The sequence below is a fragment of the Lissotriton helveticus genome, chromosome 4_1 (assembly GCF_964261635.1).
Source record: "Lissotriton helveticus chromosome 4_1, aLisHel1.1, whole genome shotgun sequence".
NCBI lineage: Eukaryota > Metazoa > Chordata > Amphibia > Caudata > Salamandridae > Lissotriton > Lissotriton helveticus.
Window position 1 is genome coordinate 1,100,464,137 of NC_136063.1, and position 16,462 is coordinate 1,100,480,598.

The window sequence follows — 16,462 nt, forward strand, 5'->3', positions numbered from 1 at the left end:
GAACTTTAAGCGGAGACTGTGTAACACGATGACAAAGAAAAGTTTTATAATATTGTGTATTTTTATGCTATCCAGCGTAATGATCTTTTTGATAAGTTATGTTTTATTCTCTTTCCATGTAACATTTGCGCCCACTGCATCACCCATACCTCCTCCTACCGTTTCCTCTCATTCTTTCCACCCTCTGTCTGACCACGAATCCAGTAGAAGGTTAGAGTTCATTAATAACTCCTTCGTTCAGCTTTTGCACCAACACCAACTAGTAATGAACACGACTAACTGTTGGGTGTGTGGCCTTATGCCTCACACTACGGATAAAGGTATCCCTTATCTGGTTCTGCCTTTCAGCCGCAATGGTTCTGTGTGGGCATACAGAACAATATTCATATACGCACGAGAAGTCCAACCCCTGCGTTCTGTAAAGGACAACCTCAAGACTAGCGCCCTAGTCAAAGGTATAGTTGACATGATCAAGGAAGTAACTTCTTATGAAGATACTCCGGATGATGAGATACTTGCATATGTAGGTTGGAACGTGACCGGATATGGCACTACTTTAAGTGAGAAACAGCAAGCCAGAAGATCGTCCCCTATCTGGATCGTACCCCATCAGGGTCACCTGTGTCTGCAAGGTATTGGCAAGAATCCCAGAGCTCAGCTAGGGAAGAGTATCTGTACAGAAACGTATGTTTTTGGATCTCAGACTTCCCCTGCGTTTTTAGCCGCTAAGGGTACTTATTTCATCTGCCATGATAGAGCCTACACATGGTTGCCCCCTGACTTCTCGGGCTCATGTTTTGTTTCATTCCTGTTGCCTCCCACCTACACAGCAGCGGCGGATTACCACCGGACAAGGGTAGTTAGAGGTGTTTTGAGTAAAGAGGACACTGCAGGTCAAGAATTTGGGGACTTTGCAAAGGGTTTTCTGCCGTTCTGGGGATCCATGGCCAACAGCAGAAACATAAGGCAATTAACAAGGGTAGTTGAATCCACCGTGACTGAAACTGCTGGTGCCCTTAGTAACTTGACTGCTGAGCTCCAGTCGGATCGACTAATGACCCTTCAGAACCGGGTCGCTTTGGATGTTATACTTGCAGACCGAGGTGGAGTATGCAAATTGATCCAGTCTAGTTGTTGCATTTTCATCCCAGATAATGCTCCAACAGTGTACAGGGCCATTTCCAAACTACATAAGATTTCCGAATCTATTCATGTGGATAAAGGAGATTGGTCGTTAATGGGATGGTTCTGGGAACTGATATCTGCCTGGGGATGGAAAATTCTGATGGTCATTGGGATGGTCTTAGCCATTCTTTTCCTGTTCTGTCTGTGCATACAGTGTGCTCCTGCAATATGTGGCCTCTGTGTTACATCATGTGTAAGGAAGCCTGTGTCAAGAGATGAACTAAGTACTAGAATGATGTTACAGCAACATCTCAATGACTTTAGGAATATAGATCTGGACTCAGACTAACATGAGGATAGATTAATTGCCTATGTAAGGGCAAAAGGAGGGTTTGTGGTTCTGAAAATCTGGATTCATATAATAGTTCTAGACTCGAGAATTAAAACTTCGTCGAAACATGACGAATTTGGTATCAAAAGACCGAGAATGACGAGTACATCATGTACATGTATTTTCAGCCTATTCGAGTGACGATTTCACCCTGAAATCGTCACTTACATTCTGACCCCTTCATTTCCATTTATGTGTTGCCCTTTACATAGGCCTTAATCCAGCTGAATTCGATTCCACAAGGACACATACTCCTTAATCGACTTTTCCATGACCTGTGCAAGTTGGAACCATTGCCCCAGGCCGAACTCGTTAGGTCAGTTCCCCTCCCAGTGGCCGAGCAAGATAGCATCTAGGCTCAACAAACCATAAAACCATTTCAGCGCGCACACCTGCCATATCTCGCTCACATCTATCTCCACTCTTTTGCTTCACTTACTTTATGGTGGGGAGGTGCCCGTTTTTATTAGGGGTCCAGTGATATCTGATGAAATGTTGGGCCTTGCCAAATGATTTGTTGTAGGCAGCACGAAGTGAAATATGGACATGTCATCATGACTCTGCTTTTTCTTTGTACTAAAAATATGTTAACGATTTACTTTACAACCAAGAATGTTTTGCCTGAAGCCCAAAATTGTGTATAAGAAGAGACGCCTGATTTTGCAAAAGTGTGCAGTCTCCTGAGAACATACCCGTATTGTACTTCTAGGACACTTGTTACCTTGGTTGCAGCCAATAAACTAATCTTTGACTTCACCTAGAAGACTCTGAGTTTCTGTGGTCTGGATCAGGAAGAACCCGAGGTCTCTGGGTGTGTATTCCCTGGCACCGCTGGGTTACCGGTGTCTGTGCCGGTTCTTAAAAACCCAGTACCTCAGTCAAACTCTTGGGACCTCATGTTCTTAACAGAAACATGGTTAAATGATAGCTCTAATCCTGATTTCTTCCTGGCTGTTCCTGGGGTTTTTAGGTGGTTACCTCCAACCAGGCGGGCAACAGAGTGGGGGGCGAGCTCGCTGTAATTCTGAGAGCCGAATGGGAAATCTCAAGCAAGAGAATAGATGGCTCAGGGATGATCGAGGCCCTGTCTTTCTACATTAAAACTTCCCCGGCATCGTGCTTAGCAGGGTTGCTGGTATATAGAACTACAGATACTCTGTCCAGCCACCTGTTTGAGCTCTATGGTACTATTGCAGACCTGTCTCTTAGGCGTCCCAACTTTGTTGTCCTCAGAGACTTCAATGTCCATATGGACAACAGTAACTAACTGCTCCTTGACCTCTCAGTTGGCAGATACTCTTAGTGGCATGAATCTAGCTCAGAAAGTGTGCACTCCCACCCATAAAGCTGGACACACGCTGGATCTAATTTTTACTAATGATCCCACTCTGATGGTGGAGGCTCCGCTCCTCTTACTTGGTCAGACCATCGATTAGTTCCTTTTTGTCAGTCAAAATATCTTTATTCGGTTTAAGGAACCATAAAAGAATCAGAACATAAAATATTCAAGCAAATCCATCATAAAGTACGTTCATAGTTATAAAGTGCCAATTTGTGCAAGATCACATTAGTACATAAGTACAAAGCAGGTTTAAATATCAATCCATACAGTTCATAAGGAAACACGTTCTTAGAAACCAATGTAATATTATACATAATTATAAATTGCTAGGTCATAGGGGAAATCGTTTAAACAAATATACAAGTTCCTTTTAGCTGGACTACCCATACATGGTTAAATATAGGTAGTTCCTTGTATGACGAGTGGAGAGATTGGAGAAAGATCTACCCATAGATCATGGAATCCATGCTACAGGCTGACCGATTCGAGCTGTCGTATGACCCCTGTAGGGATGCACGCTCCTTCAATTCTTGGGTTACCTCTGCCTTGGACAAAGTTGCCCCAATTCAAGAAATTGAAACAGGCCAGGGGGAAACCCTCTGTCCCCTGGTTTACGGCTGCTCTCCGGCTGGAGGAAAGCTCTTGTAAGAAGCTGGAGCACGCATGGCGCAAAGCGTACGGTCCTGCGGCCAAGTGTGCCTACTATACTGCTTTAAAAGAAAATCATAAACTTAAACATAATGCCATTAGAGATTATATGGCCAGCCAAATTAAGTCCTCTGACAATTCACTCAAAGAAGTTTTCAAGATTGTTCAGGGCTTTATTACATCTACAGCACTATTGTTCCCTCAGCTTCCCTCTCATTTTTCAGGAGAAAGTGCTATCCATCTACGCCTCTTTATCCCCAGCTGAAACATTTAAGATTCCTAAACCTACTCTTGACCTCCCTGGCTGATGGTCGGAGTTCAGCCCATTCAGGGTTGCTGTATCTCTGCTGGAAGTGGGTAAATGCAAATCCGTTTCTCCTGGCGACCCCTGCCCGGCTAAATATTTTAAACGGTTGGCTGATGGGTTTAACCGGCACTTGAACCATATTTGGAAGTGCTCTCTGAGGACAAGTATCTACCCCGCCAACTGGAAAGCGGCCTACGTTTTGCCAATCTTAAAAACAGTGGATGCCGATCCCTTGGAGCTCAAGAACTTTAGGCCTATTTCCCTTCTGCCTGTCCCGGCTAAGATCCTTAAGAAGGAAGTTCAGAAGCAATTATCTAACTTTCTTGAGTCCAACAACTGCGTGCATGACTCCCAATCTGGCTTTAGATCGGGATATAGCACAGAGACTGTCCTTTTGGAAGTGACAGAAACTGTTCGTGAAGCATTAGATCAGGGTAGCTTGGCCCTGCTTGTGCTGTTCGATCTCTCCGCAGCATTCAACACTGTCTCACCAAATTCTAGTGGAGAGACTTGGGCACCTTGGAGTGACAGGCACGGTGCTAGCTTGGTTCCGCTCATTTTTTTTTGTTGTAAAATTTTTATTTAGAATTTTGCAGGAAAAGGAGAAGAGAGGAAAGTGAAAGAAAGAAAAAAAAGAGTTATACAAGCGACATTTCCGCCAGATGCCCCTCACAGGGGACGCTGTAGGGAGCTCTCAGAGGAAACAAATGGGAGGTTGCAAGGTGGGGTGGCATGGCTTGATAACAAAGTTCAATTCGTAAGTCCAATGCATGCCAAGGAGTTCGAGGCGTAAATCCGTGCTTGGCCAAGTGACCGGCAAGGGAAATGGCCCAGCAAAAGGTTCAGAAGTCTAACAACCCCATGGGCTAAGTAGCGTCGCAACAATTAACAAACCCACATACCCAACTGGTCCCCACCCCCGGTGGTGGCAACAACACTCTCGTGCATTACAAATCTCCACATTTATGCAATCTGATTAAACCTGGAAAAGGTGAAGTGCGCGGAACGTGGGTGGGCAGACCGCAGACGGCAGGCCTCATGACAGGAAGCGGACCAGAGGACCCCATCGGAACAGAAAGTTTTTAAAGTTGCCCAGGAAGATGTCCGCCATTCTCTCCATGCTCAGTAGACCCCATAGTCTCGCATGCCACAGTGATGAAGCTGGGGCATTTGGTTTCTTCCATGCCGCTGCCAACGTGAGCTTGGCGGCCCCCAAGCAAAGCCACAGGATACGTTTATCCGCTTTAGTTTGATGTTCTAACATCGGGTCACAGAGTCCCAACAGGACATGAGCCATTGAATCCGAGATCGGATACCCCAGAATGTCCTTGATGTGGGATAGAATTTCAGCCCAGAAAGGGCGAATGATCGGGCAGTCCCACCAGATGTGGCGGAAATCCCCCAGTAGGCCACAACCCCTCCAACACCTATCCGAAGAAGCTGGAAAAATTCGGTGGAGCTTGGACGGGTAAAGATACCAATCGTGCATGGTCTTTAAGTGGGCTTCCTTAAGATTCACCAAATGATTGTGCGCCATGATATCACGCCAAAGGTGCTTCCATTCGTCGTCAGAGACGTCACGGTCCAGAAGGACCTCCCAGTGTTCCATGTAGCGGGGGCGCGGAGAGACCGTAGTGGACAGTAGCAGCCCGTACAAGAAAGAGATCGTCCCTTTCATAGTGGAGGTGCGGAGAAGAAAGGACTCGAAAGGAGAAAGTGGCCGGGTAGCGGCTTCGCTCACACCCGCCGATGTTGCCCAGTGGAGAAGTTGGTTGTGGCGAAAGCGCTCAGTGACCGGGATCACATAGTCACGCATGCAGTTGTGGAACGTGAGTGGAGCAACTCCATGAAACAAATGCGTGAGCGCCCTACAACCTCCTTCTCTCCACAGCCTGAAGGGTCCCTCCTGCACGCCGGCGGAAAGGCCGGGTTGAAGTGAATGGGGGTGAAGGGGGATGGAAACGTGGTCCAGCGGTCGTCGCCGGTGACCGTGTCCCACACCTTCAGGACTGTGCTAGTAGGAGTGCTAATGTAGGCATTCTTAGGCCTGTCTACTTTGGGTTTCCAGACCAAGTCCCAGATCGATCTCCCAGCCACACTCCTATCCATATGTAGCCAGTGCTTCTCTGAGAGCTGCTGGGACCATTCCACTAGCACACGTAGCTGCGCGGCCTTATAATATAAGTGCATGTCAGGGAACCCCACTCCACCCTTCTTCCTTGGTCGTCGCAGCGTCGTGAAGGGGATACGTGCCCGTCCTCCCTGCCAAACAAATCTCAGCATCAAGGTTTTTAAGCGCCGGAAAAAGTCCACCTCTATAGGAATGGGAAGGGCCTGGAAGAGATAAAGGAACTTAGGAAGGAGGACCATCTTAAGAGCATGGATCCTGCCAAGCCATGAAAGAAACTTCGGTTTCCACCGGTCCGGATCTGCTCGTATCGCAGCTAGCATTGGGGGGAAATTAGCCGCGAATAAGGATCCTATGGTAGAAGTCAGGCGCACTCCCAGGTATAACAAGGAGGCAGACGCCCATGGTAAAGCCGTGAGCAAGCGTACCCGCTCCACTTCCGCCGGGGGGAGAGTCAGGTTCAGTATGTATGACTTGTCAGAGTTGACCTTGAACCCAGCTACCGCCTCAAATTGGGATAGCACCTCCTGAACATGCGGCAATGATTGGGCCGGATCCCCCAATGACAACAGCACATCGTCCGCAAAGAGGGAAAGTTTGTGCTGCTCACCCGTAAAGGGAAGGCCCCTGATCTGTTCCCTCTCCCGTATCGCAAGCGCCAGGGGTTCGATACCCAAGGCAAAGAGGAGAGGGGAGAGAGGACAACCCTGCCTCGTACCCCGTGAGTGAGGGAAACAGGCAGACCGATGTCCGTTAATCATCACCCTCGAGCTAGGGCTGCTGTAATTACCTCGAATCATTGTGATGAACTGGCGCGAAAAGCCAAAGGCGGTCAGGGTGCGAAACAGGAACCCCCAATCGACACGATCGAACGCTTTCTCCGCATCCAGCCCCACTAGTATCGCCGGGATGCGAAACCTGGTGGCCTTCTCTATCAAGTGCATCACCCGCCGCAAGTTGTCATGTGTCTGCCGTCCCTTAATGAACCCGGACTGGTCCGGATGGATAATAGCCGGCATCAGGTCCTGGAGCCGGCGGGCAATGATAGAGGAGTATAATTTAGCATCCACATTGAGGAGTGCTATCGGGCGATACGACGCGCACTTGGAGGGTTCCTGCCCCTGTTTGGGGATCACGCTTATCATGGCCTTGGCCATAGTCCCAGAAGTCTTCCCAGTGATCGCCATTTCGTTGAAAAGGGAGACCAGGTAATCAACCAGTTCCGTCGCGAATGATTGGTAGAAAAGAGCAGTATAGCCGTCCGGGCCTGGAGCCTTGTTAGGCTTCAGGGCCTTAATAGCCTCCAGTACCTCTGCTCTGGAAAAGGGGGCCGCCAACCGCTCATTCCACTCTCTAGAGACCTGCGGTATGGGGAGGTCTGTTAGGAACGCGTCCTGGGCTCCCTGATCCAGGGAGTCACCCTCGTAAAGTGCAGAATAGAACCGGCCAAAGATGTCTGCTTTATCCTCGTCCCGATGCCGCAAGGACCCCCCCCGGATCCTGGATCCCTCCAATATATTCCTTTTCTCTTTTTTCTCGGAGTTGACGGGCCAAATGCCTTCCCACCTTGTTCCCTTGCGAGTATGATACGCGCCGCAATCTCAGGAGGGTGAACTCAGCACGATTGGCGTAATGGGCCTTTAATTTCCCCCTGACAGCCGTTAGCGGTTGGAGGGTTGCTCGAGATGGGTTCAACTTGTGTGCCCGTTCCAAGCTGGCAAGTTCTGCCTCCAATTCCTCCCGTTCCTTCCTCCTTAATTTATTGAGGTTCGCATTGAGGCCTATGCAAGTGCCCCTCAATGAGGCCTTGCAAGCGTCCCATGTATTGAACACAGACGTGTCCGAAGCCGGGTTGAGAGTCAGGAATTCCCTGACAGCCTTCCTTAGCTCCTTACAAGAGGTATCATCCCTAATAAGCGCCGCCGGAAAATACAATTTCCGAAAGCCATCTCCCCTCACCGACCACTGCAGCATGAGGACCAGTAGGCTATGATCTGAGACAGAGAGCAGAAAAACCTTGGAATCACGGATATCTCCCCTGAGTGCCTGACTCAAAAACAATATGGTCTATGCGGGAGTAGGACTGGTGAACGTGGGAGAAGAATGTATAATCTCGGGCCTGGGTATGCACGGTGCGCCAGCCATCGATCAGCCCCAAATCGCCCATCTGGTCTTTCGTTTCAGCAGAAAGACACCGGAGTCCGCCCTCTGGGCGCGAGAGCTGTCTAAGGTTTTGTCCCAGACCATGTTGAAATCACCCAAGACAAACAAATGTCCCTCCACAAATTCCCCCACCTTATCCAACAAGCCCTGAAGAAAGCTGTTCTGCTGAGCATTGGGAACATACACCACCACAAACGTACACAAGCGGCCGTACAGCAACCCCTTGACCATCAACCACCGGCCTTCTTTATCACAACTTACCCCCATAGGCTGGAAGTGGAGGGACGCCTGAAAAAGAAGAGCCACCCCCCTGTGCTTGGTAGAGGCAGAAGACCTATAGATGAGGGGAAATTGCCTGTGTCGGAGCCGGAGCTCGTCTCTGCGCGCCAGATGGGTCTCCACATCTAGGTGATGGTCTGACAAGTATTTCCAAATCTTTTGGCGTTTCTGCGGGGAGTTGAGCCCCTTCACGTTCCACGTGCCAATGCTAAGAGGCATGAGGAAACTTCAGGCCCCACCGCTTCACATTCGCTAAGTCAACACACCTCTGCCCCTTCCATACCACAAACAACCAGACCCCCCTCTCACACCAGGCCCCTTTCGCATGTACCCGACCAGTCTCTCCTCTCCCCACCGCCCGTTCCCGCCCCCGGTCCCAAGAGTCCAACAGACCCGGACCCACAGCAGATAGGGGAGGTCCCAATCGGGGTACCACACCCTAGATTGCATCGATTAAGGAACTCCTTATTCAAACGCCAATGAACCGTTCCCCTAGGGCAAGCAAGACTCGCAGCAAGCATCCAGCGGTCAGCACCGCCACCCAACCCACCCCATCCCATACCCCAACTACCCCCCCTCCCCCCCCAAGCCCTCCAACCCCCCCCCAACATGCAAGTAACCCATAGAATTAAACTCAACAGTCCCAGAGGATAGCAGTCCGAAGAGACCTCCTCAGGTTGGGGTCGGGACATCACTGGTGGATCCCCTAAGGCCACGGTCCGGGCTGTCTTCTCAAAAAGTACAATCATACCCACGGTACCTGAGTCCCTGCGCCCCTCCGGCGCCATTGGCCATCGAGCTATGGGTTAGGCCGCTCCTGAGCTCTGCTGGGAAGAAGCCAATGTCACCAAGGCCACAGAAGCCACCGCCGCACCTCTCTCCTGTAAGCTGAGTGTGCGGTCCGGCCTCCTGCTATCCATCTCTGAGCCCACTCTATGCCACGAGGAGGACCGCCGTCGCCTCCGAGAAGGTGAATTGCCAGCCGTCGACGAAGGAGTCGGGTCATCAATGCCAAGAAGCTCTTTCGCCGCCTGTAGGGAACGGACCTGTGCCAGCCTGTTTTGCCATCGAAAGACGATGCGGAAGGGGTGACCCCACGAGTAGGAGATGTTACGTTCTCTCAGGAAGGCGGTCACAGGGCGGAACTCGCGCCTCTTCTGGAGCGTCGAAGCTGCCAAGTCTTGATACAGTTGAGGACGGAACTGCAGGGACGGAAGGTCCCGCGCCTTCCGTAGAATACGCTCTTTTAGCTGGAAATCATGCACGCAGACCAGAATGTCAGGGGGTGGCCCTCCTCCCCGTCTGGGCAGACCCACCCTGTGGACTCTATCCATCTTGATGTCATGCAGTTCCTCCTCGCCGAGTATTTGTAAGAAAAGTGCCAGCACATAACCACGAATATCACCCGCCTCACCATCCCATGGCACAGCTCGTATGGGGATATTGTTCCGGCGGGAACGGTTCTCCAGATCCTCCGTGTGGGCCTGGAGGTCTAGGTTCTGCTCCGTAAGTCGGATCACATCCTGTTGCAGTTGGTGGACATCGTTCGCCATGCTCAGATCATGATCTTCCAGGGTGGCCACCCGCTCCCCTATGCTGTCTACATCTCTGCGTACCTCACGGAGATCCGACGCCAGTTGAGTACGGAGCTCAGAAATGTCCTCTTTTATAGATGTGAAAAGTTCCGTCATGAAGGCCTTGGTAGCAGGGGCCTCATCGTCTGAGTGCCCAGAAGACGCGCTAGGTCCCGGTGATGCCGGTTGTTGGGGTCCCTTGGGCTGGCCATCCTTGCCGGGTTTCCCCTTGCGCTGCGAGGAGGACATCGTCGCGCCTTTATTCCTCCTAGAAGCCAGTCCGACGCAGGGAGTCACCTCCCAGCAGGCACCTTGTCCCAGTCCAGGACACTGCCCACGCGCCCTCCGTCTATCCCACGGAGCCTGCGCTGAAGTCTGCAGTCCAGATATCACCCGGCGTCACCTCTCCGCAGTCGGCCGCCACACGCCTGCTGTACCGCAATACAGGGAGGAGCCCGAAGACCAGGCGACCCCCAGGTCAAGCAGCACTAGCGACTCAGGCCCGCATCTCCGTGAGCCTCTGGGCCCAGCTCCAATGTCCAAGGCCTCCAATCCTTCAGCGAAGCGCCGTCCAGGAGCGGTCGTCACAGCTGAGATGCTGGGTCCCCAGCACCCGGACTAACTCACCGTACCTTTCGGGGGTGGAAGGAAGGCGCACTCCAAGATGGCCGACCAGCCCGCCAGCAGTCCGCCATGTAGGTCAGGGGTCCCCAGCGAGCACACGCGGCCTCGGCTCATCCAGCTATGCCACGGCCTGCGGCGCACCAAGACCATGCATCGCTCCCAGAAACTCCGCTGGTACCGGGAGCCGACAGTAGGGCGGGCCGCAGCGCCCGCTCCGCTACTTCGCGGCAACTAGGCCGCAGTCCTCGGGCCGGCGTAATCCGTGTGGCCGGGAGGCCCGGGCCGCTCCTCTCCCGACTCTAACCCTCGCGCTTCGGCCAGGAGCTGTCGAGATGTCCGGGGTAAGTCTCCGCCACCCCAGGTCAGCCAAAGCACCTCCTCTCGTCCCGTCGCCGGCTCCAGTCCGCCTCAGTCACCAGGCCGCAAGCCCCGGGGTCGCGTACACCTCAAGCCGAGAGGTGGGTCCTGCAGCAGTCCAGGCTCCGTAGCCTCCGGCAGTCGGGAATTGCCGACGCGGTCAATCTGTAGGCGGGACCGGGATCTCACCCGCGGCTCCGGGTGATCCCTATCAGCCCTCCAAGGCAGCCACGGGTGGCAGCTCACTTCCAGCGGTCCGCAGTCCCCCGAGGCCCACAGCGCCGCGCCCGGACCTCGTGATGCGCCGGCTCCAGGTCCGGTGCCGCTCCGAGGGCACCTCTGCTGTCAGCTCGGGGCTGACGGTCACACACGGCCTCCAGCAGTTACAGGCGCTTCCAGGGGGCTGTGAATGAGCCCGGGATCGGTGCTTAACAAGGCTATAGAAGGCCCGGCGCCGGAGGGGACTTAAAGCACGTCCTACTCCGCCGCCATCTTGGCCACGCCCCTCGGTTCGGCCCGGTCTAAGCAAGTTTATCTGCACCCTTACGTCTCCACTCCTAAACTCCTGGTGTGCGGGGTGCCCCCAGGTTCTGCCCTGAGTCCCATCCTGTTCAATGTTTATCTGGCCCCGCTGGCCTCCCTTGTTGAGCTATGGGGAGTGAAAGTTGTCTCCTATGCTGATGATACTCAGCTGGTGTTCACTAGAGCATTCAGATGCAGCATTCAATAACTTTAAGACCTGTCTAGTCAATATCTCGACCTGGATGACGGAATGCAGCCTCAAATTAAATACTGAAAAAACAGAGGTGTTGTTTTTCAATCAAGCCCCTCCTCCTTCCTCTGATCTCTGGTGGCCTTTGGAGTTGAATCCCCCTCCTACCCCAGTTGAGGTGGCTAGAAATCTTGGCTTTAAATTTGATTCTCACCTTTCCGGTAAAGCTCAGATCTGCCAAGTCTCCTCAGCTTGCTTTTGGAAATTAAAAGCCCTGCGGAAATTTTTACACTTCCACCCCATGGATTGTCAGAAGACTGTAGTCCATGCCATGGTGATATCAAGGTTAGACCGCTAATAACCTGTACCAGGGTCTTCCTGCCTATTTGACCTATACACAGCAGGTTGTTCAAAATGCGGCAGCCAGACTTATTAGAAATGTGCCGTTTCGTCACCACATCTCCCTCCCACCTGAGGAGCCTTCATTGGCTGCCTCTCCTTAAAAGGATAGAGTTTAAGGCACTTACCATTTCCTTTAGAGCAACCAGGGATAGGGGCCCGCTATTCCTGCGTCAGTGACTCCGGAAATGCCAACAGCAACTTCTTTGGATCCCTCGCTTCTATAAAACCAGGATTGGGGGCAGAGCTTTTTCAGTGAGAACTGCATCCTTGTGGAACTCTCTGCCGGTCCACCTTTGGAAGATAGAGACTGAACAAGCATTTTGGAAAGCGCTGAAGACCTGGCTTTTTGCCTGCCCCTAACATGCAGTTCTTCTCTCTCCTTCCTCTGCAGGTTCGGGTGTCACCGCCGTGACACCTCCGTTGGAGGATAGCCATGCCCTTTACAAGTGTACTTGACTTGGGGGAGTTGATGGCGAATCCAGCCACCCACTAGCGTTTGGTGGCCCTGAAAGGTCAGACTAGGAGGGGTTGGAGGCTGCAGCAGAGGGGGCTGTGGTGGACTGGCCCACCCGCAGGCCCCGATAACCACAGCGCTGGTTCCCCTGTCCCTGGCACGCAGAAGCTGAACAGTTTGTGCCAGCCTGTGGCCCTGGGTGGGACTTGGCGGGGCACCCCTTTCATAGCCAAAAAAGAAGAGAAAGGCAGACTGGGCAGAGCGGGTGGTGGAGAGGCCCAAGGACCTGGCCATAGCTCGAGAGTCCTTAAACCGCTCTAGCGCATTGTCTGCCTTGTCGCCAAAAAGGCGAGGGCCATCAAAGGGCATGTCCATACGAGTGGATTGGACATCCCCCGAAAAAACAGTCAACCTCAACCAAGCTTAGCGACGTAGGGCTAACGACGTGGAAATTGTCCTGCCTAGTGAGTCAGCGGTATCCAGCCCACAGCGGATGGTAAACTTCATTGTGTCACTCCCGTAGGCAACTGCACGGGAGAGCATGGCCTGGGCCTCCTCCAGGCAATGGGGCAGCACCTGCGCTACAGTATCCCACACGGAGTGGGTGAAACGGGCCAACAGACATGCAGTCCCAAGCTGGAGGAAGAAAACATTTTCTTTCCTTGGTGGCCCATCTTTTTGGATTCCCTATTGGGTGGTGCGTTAGGGAATGCGCCTCTGGAGGTGGAGGCTTGGACTACCAAGCTCTCAGGGGTGGGGTGTTGGGAGAGCAAAGAGGGGTCGCCCGGGGTCAGGCAGTGGCGTCGGGCAATCATGCTCTCCACAGGAGCCCCTGTGTTCAGCCTGGACCAGGTGCCCAAAAGGTTGTCCGTGAGGGCTTCATTAAATGGCAGAAGGAGCTCCGAAGAGCTTGCTGCAGGTAGAAGCACCTCTGTCAGGAGGTTAGTGCTGACTGCCACCGTAGATAGCTCTACGTGGAGAGCCTCGGCCTCCCTACGCAACACCACTTTGTATGACGCTCCCTCCTCTGTAGCCACGGTATAAGGAGACAACATGCTAAGGTCTGGGGAGGTATCCAGACCACTGGCTTCCCCCAGTTCCTCTCTCCAGTCCTGCTCATAACCTAACTGGTCGGTTAAAGGGTCCCCAGACCCCTCCCAGTCCTCCTCACCCTCTTCTGGCTGCCAATCTCGTCTCAAAGAGCCAGGGTAAAACAGGGGCACAAAAATACCAATCAGAGCAGGATCCTGCATTCGTCTACGCCCGTCCGGCTCCGTGTCTACCTCCAGGTGGAGGCCGGGGTCGACGTCGGCTGGGGACACAGCTGACGCCGGCTGCGGTGCCGGTGGAATTGGCGCCGGGGGAGGCATAACAAGGTTGACTGGCGCCGATCCGGATCCAGGCCTGGATCCAAGGAGACCCTGTGGCGTCGAAGCCCCCAATCGAGTCCGCGGGGCCCGAAGGCATGCTGGTGGAGTCTGGCTGCCCAAAGATGGCGTGCATTGCTTCGTAAAACTGACGTAGCAGGGCAGGGGTCACTTCCGGTCCCGGGAAGTGAGGGAAACCAGGAGCGACCCTACGGGCTCAGCACGTGGAGCCGCACCACCCACATACCTCGTCGCGTCGGGCGACTGATGGGGAGAAGTCGAAGAGCGACAATTCTTCTTAGACTTCTTCTTGTGCTTTGACTTACCTGACCCCGAGTGCAAAGATGTGGATGAAGAATGGTGTTGGCTCATCGACCAGTCCCTCGACCTCCTACGCGATAGGGACCTCGAACGGCGCGGAGCTGACTGCTGGGCCTCGAGTAGCTTTCGGGACTGCTCTCGCAAAGACTTCCGGGCAATGGTCCGGTAGTAGGAGCCCGACTTGGGGTCGTGGTCAAGCTCCAGGCAGTAGAGGCACACGGGGTGCGAATCCGTCACCGACATCAGTTGGTTAAAGGAACCGCAAGCCTTGAAGCCGGGCATCCCTCGTGTACCAGGAGTCGATGGACTCAAAATATGAAGTAGACAAAAGTCGAGAAAAAAATCAGCCAAGAAGTGACTGGAGGTACTGCTCTCTCCGGATCTGCGCTTTCTGGTGCAGGAAAAGAAAGAACTGACGTCAGCACGTGAAGGCGGCGTCTAAGTAGTTACCGCGACATCATCCCGGCGAACGCGGAGTCGACCGTGCAGGGGTACTGCTGACGAAAACACTTTCCGGATCTAGTCTGACGCCTGGGGGTAATTCTAAGGTAAGGAATCTATAACTAACTGTTTCTTTCAGATAGGTCGTGCAGCTACCTAGGCCTATACTGGGGTACACTAGGGCTCATAACATATGATGTGCCCATCTCTGCTTCTGGCTCATTTCTACTCCCGGCGTCTGAAGGTGCTACTGTACGTATTAATTTTATTTATGAGGTTTACAATGTTATCCAAGAGCGTACTTTGAATAAGGCCTGATTACTTTACATATTAATACTGTTGTTAAACAGTCTTTACCTAAAACATGGTCTACCTCTCTGACAGTGCCTGTCTTCAAGAAGGGGAATCGTGTTGATCGCAGTAATTTTCGCCCAATTTCTTTGATTAGTTCTGTGGTTACAAATTTTGGGTGTTTGTTGTTGAACAGGTTATTGGCCTGGGCTGATGATTGTAAAGTTTTATCTGATGTCCAGTACAGCTTTCGGCACGGCCTTCGGATTGTTGATCAAGGTCTTAACCTGTATCTTATTATCAATAAATATAAAGTTAACAAGCAAGGTGTCATACATTTGGCCTTTATGGATTTGAGCTCCTCCTTTGACAGAGTCTATAGCAAACAATTATGGAGTATTATACTGGGACTTGGTGTGGATACCAATATAGTTACCCTGTTGCGTGATCTCCATTTTAGCTTGTCTTCTTCAATTCCTTATTGGCTAATACACTGAGCACTTTACATTGAATCAGAAGAGTCCACCGGGCTGCATTTTGGCACAGTTTTTATTCTCATATATATATAAATCATCAGAAGAAGGTTCTTGCTGAGGGTGATAGAGATATGCCAAATATTGGTCATTTCTGGATTCAAGCGTTGCTTTATGCTGTTGTCCATATTTCTAGAACAGCGCTGGGGTTGGAGCTATTGCCTAATTATTTTGTGTACCTTATGAACTGCCTTGACCTGAGCATTAATTTAGCTAAGTCCCATATCATAGTGATCGGTCCTTGATTTACGAAACACCAGAACTTTTCATGTTTCAGTTTCAGTTTCAAAATGCTTTATTCGGTTTGTATAGATACAACCATATAGCAACTTTTCATGTTAAAAGCAATAATATCCGTTGTGTCATCATCACTCCCTACGTAAGAGTTTTGTTTGATCAGCGATGACCTGATCCTCCTTGTTTCTTGCCAAACGAAATAGGCTTGCTAGGAGTATTGTTTCTGTCTTTGATTTATCTACCAGGTTGGGGCACAAATCTATTAAGGTCATGCTGGACATCTACAAAGCCAGATGTGTTTCTATTGCAGCTTATGGAAGCAGTATTGGGGGCTTTGCCAATCTCTCAGTGTTAAATGGAACTGCAATCAAATTCCTGATAAGGCTTTTATGTCTACCTCAAAGCTCCTCATCCTATATTACTCATGAGAAACGTGGGTTTGGGTTTTTGACCGATATCCTGAAGATGCGTCCTTTGATACTTTGGCTATCTGTTTAGTTGGGACCTGAAAAGAGTCTTACCTGACTTATCTTAGAACACTGGAATGCTGAGAGCTCTTGAAGATAATGTAGGGGCAGTAGCCTATATGAGCTGGTACAGGCCTGCTGCACTCAACATCTCAAAGTTGTAATAAACAGCCTCTGTCCTTCTCTTTCCCTGCCTCGCCAAAATACATGGAGTGGACAGGGGAATGTGGAAGGCAGAGATGCGGTGCAGGGCAAACCAGAGCCTTCCCCCTCCCTTGCTCAGAGTCACTTGAGCATCG

General features: G+C 51.6%; 1 protein-coding gene across 3 annotated transcripts in view; it reads right to left on the reverse strand.

Annotated features, from left to right (window-relative positions):
- Positions 1 to 16,462, reverse strand: part of HJURP (Holliday junction recognition protein) — a 934,375-nt gene that overhangs the window by 11,508 nt on the left and 906,405 nt on the right. The window lies entirely within an intron of this gene.